Source organism: Trachemys scripta, chromosome 4, assembly GCF_013100865.1.
Source record: "Trachemys scripta elegans isolate TJP31775 chromosome 4, CAS_Tse_1.0, whole genome shotgun sequence".
Lineage (NCBI taxonomy): Eukaryota > Metazoa > Chordata > Testudines > Emydidae > Trachemys > Trachemys scripta.
This window is the reverse complement of record NC_048301.1, coordinates 48535729-48548324: the sequence shown is the minus strand read 5'-3', so window position 1 is coordinate 48548324 and position 12596 is coordinate 48535729. Positions and strand designations below refer to the sequence as shown.

General features: G+C 43.3%; 1 protein-coding gene across 3 annotated transcripts in view; it reads left to right on the top strand.

Moving 5' to 3' along the window:
• ARHGAP5 (Rho GTPase activating protein 5) overlaps window positions 1-12596 on the top strand; it is an 82184-nt gene that overhangs the window by 50798 nt on the left and 18790 nt on the right. The gene's annotated exons all lie outside the window — the stretch shown is intronic.

The window sequence follows — 12596 nt, the reverse complement described above, 5'->3', positions numbered from 1 at the left end:
CCCCCCCTCCCTCCCCTCGGCCCATACCCGTAAGTGGCCTAACTTACTTTCATCCCTGGATGCGGCCTATATAACATAAGGAGAGCTGCATATGTGGCCCACAATGGTAAATAGGTTGAAAACCACTGCTTTAGATAATATAGCTTTTCAAAAGCTGTTAGTATAATTGTCCATATTGACAGCTACAATTGCAGAAATCTCCTATGCTGCTGTAGAAACATGGAGATAATCTTTTTTTCCTCACTGCACCTAATTTCTCAAAAAAAAATCAAGTAATTGACAGGCTCTCCCACAGGCCGAAGGGTGTTTAGACCCACCTCAGTCTTGAAGATGGAAAAAACAGGAAAGGAGAGGATCCCAAGTAGGAAGTACAAGCACTTGCCTCTGTTATTCAAATTTTCATCCCTTTAATGCAGTCCCCACTGTTACAGATCCCTCAGGCCTTTGCAGGCTGCCACTGGTGTGACCTGGAGCAAGGTCAAATTTGGGTTCTCCTGTAATATTTCCGGCCTCCTCCTCCCCCTTGACTGGAAGAAAAGGAGAACTATTTTCAAGGAAGAGGACCTACCCTCAGAGATCCTTTTCCCTGGCCCTACCCAGTAGAGTTCCCTACCCATTGTTTCCCCCCCTCTTCTCCTGACGTTGCATCCCAGGACCATTGCCTAGGTAAACCAACCATACTCTGCTTCCCTCCTTTCCAGTCTGTGGGGGTTAGGTCTTTTCTCCTCAGATAACAAGCTTCTTAAATGGCTCCCTCTCATCTTGCTTTCTGACTTTCCTTCTCAGGCCTATTCTTGGACTTGTCTGCCCTGAGAGGTGGAAGGGTCCTGTGTGTGGCTCTCCATTGCTCTGGAGATGAAGCATAAGATTGAAGTGAAAGTAGGCTCTTACTCCAAAGATCCAGTTTTGTCTCCCTCTCTCAAATCTAGTCTTTTCACTGGGGAATTCCCAGATAATTTTACCAGAGATGTGGGCCTCTCTAATGTCTCATTTGGCATTGACTTTCTATCTTTGCTGTTGAGCAAAAGATCACCAAGAATGAGGTTGAGCTTTTCAGTATTCCTTCAAGGGCTAACTCACGAAAAAGTCCTCACTGTGCATCCCTCTATCAAAATGTTAGAGGTGGGTTATTCCACTCTGGACAAGGCCTTTTCTTTTCCTATGAATCAGCACAAGGTTTACAAACTCTGTTTCAGGATCTCTGGCTGCCCCACCCCAATTTGGAGTCAGCAGTGGCCTCTTACTTCAGGATTTCTAGTCTTTGACTGGAGGCAGTAATTGCATGAATGAAGGACTGATCAGACAGATATTCATCCTAGGGTGTAAGCCTGTTGCCACAGCTGTGCATGTCCCTTGTACATCTACAGCTGCCATCTGAAGTCTAATGGAGGTCCATTTAGACAAAAGTACTCTGTTCCTGGCTTCACAAACTAGATTGCAGAAATCTAACTAGGTGTCTGCTAGCTCTGAAGAGTCTCAACATCAAGGCTCAGGTCTATAATTATCTTGAGGTTGTTGTTTTTTGGGGAGGCTTTCATCTTAGCAAGCAGAGCCCCAGAAGTTTGGCACGGGGGAAGTTTCTATTTTCAAAGCTCAGATCTTCTAATTTCTCAAAATTCTTTTGTGAAGTCCAGTACTCAGCTCTCCAAGAGACCTGGTAGGAGAAAAACCTCCCTGCTTTATACATGTCTTCTCCATCTTGGAATCTAAGGTCATGGAGACATTTTTTTCCCCCCTTTATTCTAGGAGGGGCTGACCCAGATCTCTCTATCTGCAAGTCTCCAATTGAGTACTGACCATACCAGCCCAAGGTCCAGCCATACTGGACTCATTCCTCTCAGAAATCTGACACAAAAACTCAGTTTTTTCCCAAATGGGAAAAACCCAGTAGAAGGCAGCCTTCATTATTCCTTTGCTTCCTTGGTTTCCAAGGCTTTGTGCAGGGGAAAAGAGAGCTGTGGAGGAGGAGGATTGGCACTATTCCTAGACATGTAGGATAAGGTTATAAAGAGAACCCAGGCTTATGATGACAAGGAGAGCATCCCAAACCATTGAGGAGACTGGAGAAGCCAGGAGTAGAGATCTACTGAGAGTCTTCTCTCTTCTGTTAATGGTCAGAGAAGCACTTGGAGTCTCTTTAAAATTGCTCCATATTCCTTGCCCTCTTGAACACCCAGTCTGACTGGTTTGACAGAATATTGATCCATCCAAGGAAGGGAATGGTTGCTGTGCAAGGAACTGTTGTTAATAGCCAACATTGAGAGGTCATTGAGTTAATCTTCAACTGGATACCACAGTGCTATAGTCAGTATGCAGAATCCAAGGTGTGGGCCAAGAAGTATTTTCTGTGTTTGTGTACACATGCACGCGTGGGAATTTTTTACTTTACTCCTATGTCTAATTTGGAAGTTTCTCAAAAAGGAAAGTAACAGCATAGGCCCACTGATCTAGGGGCTCTGGATTGGCCAAGAATGTGATTTGCAGATGTGCTCTAGTTGTCTCAAGGTCTCAATCTTCCATTTCACAGAAGACCCATCCTTGCTTGATTAATCTGTTCTGCATCACAGTCCTGCAGCTTAAAGGCTAATGGCCCACCTTGTAAACAAAGCCTTCTAAATAAATCAAGCATGGCAGAGTCCTAATCATTCTTCGGTCCTACTGCAAGAACAGCCCTTGTTTGCCTACTACAGGATTTGAGCCAGGCACTTAATGCAAATTTCTCAAATTCTCCAACAGAAAACAGTACTGTTCGTAATTTTAGGTTTCATATAGGCCAGTGTTGGTAACAGTCTGCAGTTAGCTTCTTCCAGGTCCAGGTCTCTGGCCCCCCCCCTCCCCTTTTTTTTTTTTTCCCCCAGGGTCAGGTAGATAGGATTCATAATGCATCTTATCTGGCCATGTGTAGATTTCTCAGTGACTTATTTTACCTAAGATATCCCCGTCCCGTTTAAGTTTTCAGACCCTCTGAAATCTCAAATTAGTGTGAAAACACCTATTTTTAGATACCTCTGAATACTTGGAGTGCCTCTCTCTCTTCTGTCTTGGATAGTTTACATTTAGGTGGCTAGCCCCTTTGTCTGCAGAGCCTACCAAGTTTTTGATAGAGAAAAATGATTACTCCTATCTGTCTCATTTTCCCCCAAAATAGTGTCAATTTTTTCTTTAAGCAGACTTCTTTCTCTGCTTTTCTTCCAAAGCACACACAGAAATTTGGTCACATTCCTTAGATGTGTGGTGGGGTATGTAAGATTTATCTTGATTTCATCAAGGAATTTAGGCAATTCCAATCCTTTTCTTATATGAGGATTTTAAGAAGGGAAACAAAGCCTCTAAATTAGTACTCGGTGGATTAGAGCCCTAACTCCAGGCTCACTCGGCTGGGATAGTTCCCACCTCCTGGGAAAAAGAGGGAGAAACCTCAGTAGACGAATTGTATCAGACTGCTGTTTGGTACTCCATGCACTTTCTCCAATTCTGCCTCCATTTGATCCTTTTCAGCTATGGCAAAGACAGTAAGTGCTGTGAGCTGTAGTCTCTTGTTGGACCTAAGCTACCGTTCACAGGGGAGAGGACCAATATTTCACTCCTTTATCCCCTTCTGACTTCGTCACCTTACCTCAGCCTGCCCTTTAGCTTTCCCTCCATAGCTTAGGGGTATTGCTAGTAACATTCTTACCCGTTAATTGTTTGTCATGGAGTGACCATGCATTTATAAATGCCCACCTCATCGTACTTGGGGCCTGGGCTGATTGACAAGGTTAGGAAAGACATCACAGATTAACTTGTATTATGCGAGTTTGGAAATAATAAAGTGAGAAGTCTGCCTACACAAATACAGAAGGTGGCAGAGGCCAGCATGAAAAATCATGTATCCTGACTGGACACCACATGTGCTACAGAGGACAGAAACATATCACTAGTTTGTACTGGTGTGGGGCTTCACAGAATACAAGTAAGAAAGAAATTAGTTTTTATGTATCATACAAGATCTTGAAATGTCACGTTTTGAAATATACAATAATGTTGTACATTTCAGCTATCTACTAATTAAGATATCTCTTCAAAGCCAACACAATGGAAATTATGTAAAGAAGATATAAACCATATGAGCATAAATCTAAATATGGGTGTCAATGTCTGCTTTCACTGTAGTTACTGATAAACTATCCTCCCGCGACCCCCAGAAGCACCCAAACACCTGATACAGTTGGGTACAGTCAAATTAAATAATCTTCACATTTGAGTTACTCATTCTTTAATAAAATAAATGCATAGGCACCTCCTCTAGGACATCTGCAGGGAAAGTGAGTTGCTGCTTGTCATGTCATATTAGTAGAAATCTTATTCCGTTGTCAGCAGGTTGAACAACACTGCAGGACACAAGACTGTGAATAGCCATGCTTGCTGTAGTGCCAGAGGGCTTGTTAGAGATTGGTTAATGTAAAAAGTTTTAGTATTTGCAGATGTAGAACTCTTAATTCAACATCAGATGAGGCTCTCCCTGTTTTTTACCTTTCAAAAGTTTCAACTTTAAATGATCACACTACTGCCTACTGAAAGTTCTTAATGTTCACTATAAATTTTCATTAGCTCAGTTAGATCACTTTAACATTGAAGTTGTCTGGTTCTGGTTTTTTGAGCTTATGAATGGTACCTCATTTTAGTAGTTTGTAAATCCCACCCTTTCTACAAATTAAAAAGCTTAGATTAAGAATATCTGCTCTTCTAAATTTATCATTTATAGAGGTTAATTTTATGTAAAATTTTAACATATCTTGAATAAGTGATTTGCTTTATTCTTTTTCCCCTTCAAAAATAAAATGAGTTAGTCTTTCCCCACAAATTATTTAATTTACATAGGAATTGCCATACAAGATCAGATCAATGGTTCATTTAGTTCAGTATAGTCTGACAATATATCTGATGCTTCAGGGGAAGACCTAAGAAAACCTGTAGTCTGCAATTATAGAACAACCTTAGATTACTAATAATTACTGGTACTTGCATAATGAACTCTTTAGAGCAGAGGATACCTTTTTGTTATATGTTTGTACAGCACTAAAATAGTCTGGAAAATACTGGAAAAACTCTGATCATAATTAAGGATTGTATCATGCATACACACTGGAATGCCAAATTAATCTAATTCTTTTCCTAACACTTGAAAGCTTGACTTTGCAATCATTAACATACTTTTAACATAGCATTTTGTGTGTAATTTCTTAACTTTTTAAAAACAAATCAGAAAAACAAATTTCATCCTGTGAAACTCATATTGACCATTACCTGAGTCATCAGCAGGGCTGGAACTTTCATGTCCACAGCACAGGCCTCTGTCACTTGAGCTAACCGTATAACTGTTAGTACTAGTTAGTCGTCCCTCCTCCATATGGGCCATCCACTAGAAGGGCAGACAACATTAACTTTGCCAGTGGTTTTTGCAAATATTTGCTGACAGTAGACAAAGGGGGTGACTCAAGACTGCTGGGTCCCATTCCATGTCCTGGAACAGTGTACTCTACTGGGCACAGGCTTTTCTGTTTGTCTCTTGCAGCCTGCAAAGGGTTCTCTCTATCCCACCCCTGCTTTGTATCCCAGTCCATCTCCTTGTATAATCAAACCCATTCTCCATCCTCAGTCCTTGGCCGGCCTCTTCATTACGGATCCTGTCTCTGCCACCCCGCTTTCCCACCTTGTCCAAGTGTCTTCCTCCAGTTTTCTCATCTAAGTCCCAGTCCCCAGACTCCTCATCCTAGTCACTCCCCTTTTCACTTCAAGATGGCCTAACACTTTTCTTTATCAGGTCCTGTTTTTATTTGCTTTGCCAAACTTTAATTGTTTGTTCTGAAATTTTCCATGCCAGGTGGCTGCTTTGAGCCATATTTTGTTTTTAAAGTTTCAACAGAAACTGTACAGCCATTTCTTGGAAGAAGTTTAGGGAAAAAATAGGTTGTTTTGCCAATGTTAAATTCTTAATGAAAAGCTTCAGTGCCTTTGTGTGAGATTTTCAAAACCAAAAGTCAAAATGTAGCTGTGCTTCTAACGCACGTAGGTGCTTTTGAAAATCCCATCCTCCATGTTTTGAAGTAGGAACTTGAAATTTGGTGGGACTAGTCCTGACATAGGTGCTGACTCTGTGGGTGCTCTGGGGCTGGAGCACCCACGGGGAAAAAATGGTGGCTGCTGAGAATCCACCAGCAGTCCCCTGTCAGCTCTCCCCATAACCCCCCAATGTTTCCCACCTGCCCTGCGGATCAGCGCTTCCCTCCCTGTACCTTCTGCCCACCACAGTCAGCTGTTTCATGGTGTGCTGGAGGCTGGGAGGAAGGGGGGAGGAGTGAGGACACAGCGGGCTCAAGGGAGGGGGTGGAACTGGGTGGGAAGGGGGTGGGGGTAGGGCTTTGGGAGAAGGGGTGAAGTGGGGAAGGACCTGGGGCAGAGCCAGGATTCGAGCACCTCCTCCCCTGGCGCTTTGGAAAGTCAGAACGATATGTTTCGTGCTGTCTCTATGAAAATCTACTCAGATTTGTCCAAACTATAAATCTATGAAAATCACTGTAACACATGTTCTTTAGAGATTTATAAACAGCAAAAATCTCAAAATATTGTCTCACTGGGCTGAGATGAACTTCTTTCAGTTGTTTCTCTTGACAGCTGGGGATTGATGTGGTGCCAGTGACAAGAACTGAGGGTACGTCCAGACTACCCGCCAAATCGGCGGCTAGTAATCGATCTATCGGGGATCGATATATCGCGTCTCATCTAGATGCGATATATCAATCCCCGAACATGCTCCCATCGACTCCAGAACTCCACCAGGGCGAGCGGCGGTAGCGGAGTCGATGGGGGAGCTGTGGCCGTTGATCCCGCTCTGTGAGGACCCAAGATAAGTCGAAATAAGATATGTCGACTCCAGATATGCTATTCCCATAGCTGAAGTTGTGTATCTTACATCGACCCTCCTCCCTCCCCCCTCCCCCAGTGTAGACCAGCCCTAAGAACACTCCTGTACTCTCAGCACTCCCCCTGCTGGTGTTCAGGCAGCGTGGAGGAGGAGGAACAAGATGACTCAAATGCAGAGGCTTGAGGATCAGAGATGGGGGACAAGAAATTGGTGAAGGTGCAGACTGAGAAGGATGGGATCAGATGGGGTGCATGTTTGGAGGAGGAATGGAATAGAAGCAGGGGAGAACAGATTAGAGGGGAAGGGCAGGCTAGGAGATGCAGAGTTGGGGGAGCCAGAAACAGATGTAGACTGAGTGATAGGAGCAGAATGAAAAAGAGAGAGGTGCTAGGGAACAGGAACAGAAGGGGACAGGCTGGAGTAGGGAAGGGAAATAAGGGATGTGTGGGAGGAAGAAGAGGGGAGCCTGGCTGCCTTAGGATCCCATGCCTCTTCCACTCCTCACACCCCACTCCCTGCCCCAAGCCTTTAGGCTCTTTACGTCAGAGGCTGCTCCTCACTGCCTCTGATTCCCCCTAGGTTATAATAAAGGCCAAGTTACACTATTCAGTGTAAGATTTCAGTATACAGAAAATATCTAATTTTGGTATGGAAGAGAGAATGGATTTAGAGATGTCAGTGGTAACTAACTAGAATGATGTTAATCATATTAAGAAGATTCAGTTTTACATTACTGATCTATAAATATCTTGCTGACTTTATTTTTTTTAAAGAGGCTCTCACATACAGCAACTCTTCAAACTGTATAACCATCACTAGTCCTGGTATATGCTTAAAAATTATATCAACCTATGTTGCTCAGGGTTGTGAAAAATTTTGCTCCCTGAGTGCTGTATTGAGATCGATTTAGTGTATACACAGCGAGGTTGACAGAAGAATTCTTCTGTCAGTCTAGCTAACATCTCTCAGAGAGGTAGAAAAACTCCTTTCCTCAATGTATGAAGTGTCTACGCTATGGTGCTTCAGCAGCAGTGTTGTAGCTGTACCGCTCTCGCATCTGTAGTGTAGACATCCCCCTAGACTTTTTGAGTTAGGCATTGTACTAAGTTCTTTAATGCCAGCGTCAGGACACTAATCATCACTAATCAAGTGGGTGGTAGGAGTTGAGGCCGTTGGTCTTTGTTTGGGATAGCTTTATCTACAGAGCTAGGCTGAGAGAGGCTTGTCTCCAACGAGGAGATGCTCCAGACTCAGAAGGTGAAATGAGCACAGGAGAGTTTGGTACATAAAATAAATAATATGTTGGAGGAATGTTTAAACTTATAAATGGGGAAAGCCGACAGTAGCTGAGCAGCACACAAGTCAGTGTCATCTGATAAAGATGGTAATACAGTGGTATCTGTGTATCCAGTAAAGGATAAAGTGCAAATTACAACTGAATTAGAGAAGAGACAGAATAAGAACACAGAGGTAAATTCTGCAAACTCAGCAAGGTGTTAGATTAAGGTGTTAAATAAAAACAGGCACTTAATCCAGAATAAAAACTGTAAATGTCTGTATACAACTTCAAGAAGATTAAATGCTAAAATAAGCAAACCGGAATGCCTTGCAGTGGCTGAGGACCTTGATATACCATGCATTACAGAGCTGTAGTGGGATGATATAAGCCATATGGGATATTCCTGTACAGGAAAGACAGACTATTGAAGTGTTGGGAGAGTACGGTTGAATATAAGGGATTTCAGAGAATCCAACAAGATAAAAATTCTGAGTGGCCACACAGTTGAATTTTATATGACTACAAATCTCAACCTCAAAAAATTATAAATATATTATATAAAATGAGCAGTACCACTGGTCTCCAGATGAAGAAAAGGAAATTAAATGCATAATGTTGAAAGATCAATGAGGCAGTGAAATCTAACGATAACATACAAATTGGTCAAATGGCACAACGGAACAGTCTTCAGTGAAACAATTTCTCAGTGCTTAAGTGATTGCTTCTTGAGACAACTTGTTGTAGATCACACAGGAGCAGAGGTTATTTGTGGCTTAGTCTTGAGCAACATAGAGGCTAATTCAAGAGGTGACCATAACTGACCCACTAAATAAGTGACCGTAATCTAATTAGGTCCAGTATCTGAAGAGCAGGTAACATACCAAAAAGTGACAGTGACACTACACTATAGAGAAAGAGGTTTCAATAAAATGAGATGGGTAGCCAAAAAGGCCCTAAACTGAAAAGTAAAGGAAGTTAAAACCTTGGATGTGGCTTGGGTGCTACTAAGAAAAACAATAATAGTCAAGGAGGCATGCATACTGCTAAACAAAAAGGAAACCAGGAAAGCAAGGATGAAACCATTCTGGCTAACTGGCAAAGTTTGAGAGGCTATTTGAGCCAAATAGAAATTACTCAAAATGTATTTATCTGACCATAGTGAAGCCAATAAACAGTAGCATAAGTTACAGCAGGCATTAAGAAAGAAGAAAATGAGAGAGGCTGAAGTGGAGTTTGAAGAGCAAATAGCTAAAGGTGCAAAAACAAGCAGGAGGTTTTTTTAAATGTATCAAAAGTAGGAAGCCTGTGAAAGAATCTGTGCATCTGCTGGATCACAACTGATTAAAGGGAGTAATTAAGGGAGATGAGGATGTTGCTGAGAAGCCAAGTGCCTTCTTTTTATCAGTATTCACTACTCACAATGTTGGGAAGATTCCTAGCCCGAGCATGCTTTTTCATGATAAAGATTATATACTCTTAGAGAGGTGCTGGAGCAAAATGGTAATTTAAAATAGAATCAGGCTCCAAGCCCAGTTGGTACATCCAGAAATTCTAAAGGCACTCAAGTAGGAAGTAGCTGAGCTGCTAACAATACATTTTTATTCAAAACATTTACTGTTCCAGTGGATTGGAAGGTAGCAAATGTTGCATCCATAAAAAGGCTATTGGAGAGATCTGAGGAATTGTAGAACTGTCAACCTTACATCTATACATGGCAAGTTGGTGATTTGACAATTAAAAATAAAATGTCTGGAAGATCTTGAGCTGCTACGGTCTAATCAGTATGGATTCTGCAAAGGAAAATCAAATCTCACTCTTTGAATGCATCAGTAAAGCAGTGGATGAAGGAGAACAAGATGACATAATATACACCTCTACCTCGATATAACGCTGTCCTCGGGAGCCAAAAAATCTTACTGCGTGATAAGTGAAACCGCGTTATATTGAACTTGCTTTGATCCACTGGAGTGCGCAGCCCCGCCCCCCCGGAGCACTGCTTTACCGCGTTATATCCGAATTCGTGTTATATCGGGTCACGTTATATCGAGGTAGCGGTGTATGTAGAATTCCAAAAAGTCTTTGACAAAGTCCTGTGCAAGAGGCTACTAAAGAAGCTAAGTAGGCGCAGGTTGAAAGTCAAAGTACTGTCTTGGATCAAAAATTGGCTAGGAGACAAAGCAGAATAGGATTGAATGGTCAGTTTTCAACATGGCAAAAGGTTAACAGCTAGATCTCTCCATACAAGGCCTAATGTTAGTTTAATATATTTATTAATGGTCTGGGAATGTGGGTTGGGGAAGTGAGTAGTGAGGTAGAAAAACTTGCATATGACACAAAGTTATTTAGATTAGTCAGGACCAGAGCAGAATGTAAGGAACTACAGCCAGACCTAAAGCTAGGTGAATAGGCATTATGATGGCAAACAAAATATGACATCAAGTAATGCACAGTAGAGGAAAAAAAATTAAACTACTTTTACATCTCACAGGATTCTAAATTAAATTTATCAACCCAAGAAACTTTGGTATCACTGGTGACAGCTCAATGAAAATGTGCCAAAAACCAACAAGATATTAGGCTACCCAAGGAATGGAGGATAATATTGAAAACATAATCCTTTTTATACAATCAATGCTTCGGCCTCAGCTGGAATACTTTTGTAGTACTTGTCACCCCAACTCAAAAGGGTCTGTCAGACCTGGAAGAGTTTCAGAGAAGATTGATGAGAATGATCAAAGGCCTGGAAAATTCTCAAAAGATTGGGATTATTTGCCTTAGAAAGGAGATGAATAAGAGGGGGCATGATAAAAGTATATAAAATAATAAATGATATAAAGAAGGTAGATCTCAGAGGCATCTGTTCTCTTTTTTTAACTAAGAACAAGGTAGAATGAAATTAAAAGGTAGAAAATTCAAAACCAATAAAAGGGAATAGTATATACTCGATCATAAGCCGGTTCGTTTATAAGCCGACCTCTCCCCCCTGTTGTTTATAAGCCAACCTCCCCCCCCCCGTCCCCCCCCCCCCCCCCCCCAAGATGGATAAGTAAAAATGGAAAAAAAAAATAACCTGTTCATATGCTGACCCTATAATTCAGGGGTCAGCAAGCTTTGGCTCCCAGGCCATCAGGATAAGCCGCTGGTGGGCCAAGATGTTTTTTTACATCGAGCGTCCGCAGGCATGGAGGTAAGCCTACGTAAACAAAGTGTCCTGGCATGCCAGCTGCTTACCGTAACGGGCCGGGACAGCAACTGGTGGGGAAACTTTTTGTGGGGGGAGAAGCTGGGAGTCAGGGGAGTAACCTCTGTGACCACCCCGCACATGACACCACTCCTAGCCTGGGACCCCCACACTCTCCCCATCCCCTCCCTTCCTATCTTATCTGGGGAGGGCCAGGGGAGGATGTCTCTGGCCTGGTTGGAGCTCCTCCGGCAGGCTGGGCAGTGTGGCCGCAGCCTGCTCCGGCAGGCCAGAGTGAGCGGTGCGGCCGCAGCATGTTCCAGCGGGCTGGGCTGGGCCAGGCGGCACGGCGGCGTGGCCACAGCCTGGTCTCAGGGGCGGGGCTGAGCGGCACGGCTGCAGCCTGCCAGCCCCAGAGCTGCAGCTGCTTTGGAGGTTGGGGGGAGAGCAGCGTGTCCAGAAGTGGAGACTTTGTCCCCGCCTCTTCCCTCTGGCTCTGCTCGCCATGCAGCCTCTCCTTGCTCCCTCTGTTAGTGGGAGGCGCTGTGTACCACCTCTCCCTCTCTATACCTGTTCATAAGCCGACTCCCTTCTCTGGTGCTTCCCTTTTTTACTAAAAAAATTCGGCTTATGAACGAGTATGTACGGTAATTTTTTCATTCAGCATGTGATTAAACTGTGGAACTAATTGTCACAGGAGTTGTTGATCCAGAGAATTTATTAAGATTCAAAAAAGGATTATATATTTACATAGATATCAATATCCAAAGTTGTTGTTAATGACAGTGTATTTAGAAATTATATTAAACCTTGGACTTCATGATTTAAGCAAATATCTGATGACTAGATCTAATCCTTATCTCTTTGGTGGCGGGGAGTTTATTCCACATATGGCTAATGCAGGCATGTATTATGGCTAAGGCTGCAAGTCTGTTACAGAGATCAAGGATTCTGTGACCTCCGTGACTTCTGCTGGTGCAGTTGGTCCAGGGGCTGCCAGAGCTGCTCAGGCAGCCCTTGGGCCAGCGGCACTGGCCGCTGCTGGGGCAGTCTCTGGCCACTACACCCCCTCCCCCTAACAGCAGCAGGAGTTTGGGTGTGGGAGGGGGCTTAGGGCTGAGTCGGGGTTGGAGTGCGGGTGGCACTTACTTAGGGGTGGCTCCCCAGAAGCGGCAACAGGAAGCCAGCCCCTTCAACCTCCCCTGAACCCCAGCACCAGCGAAGGTCCCGGG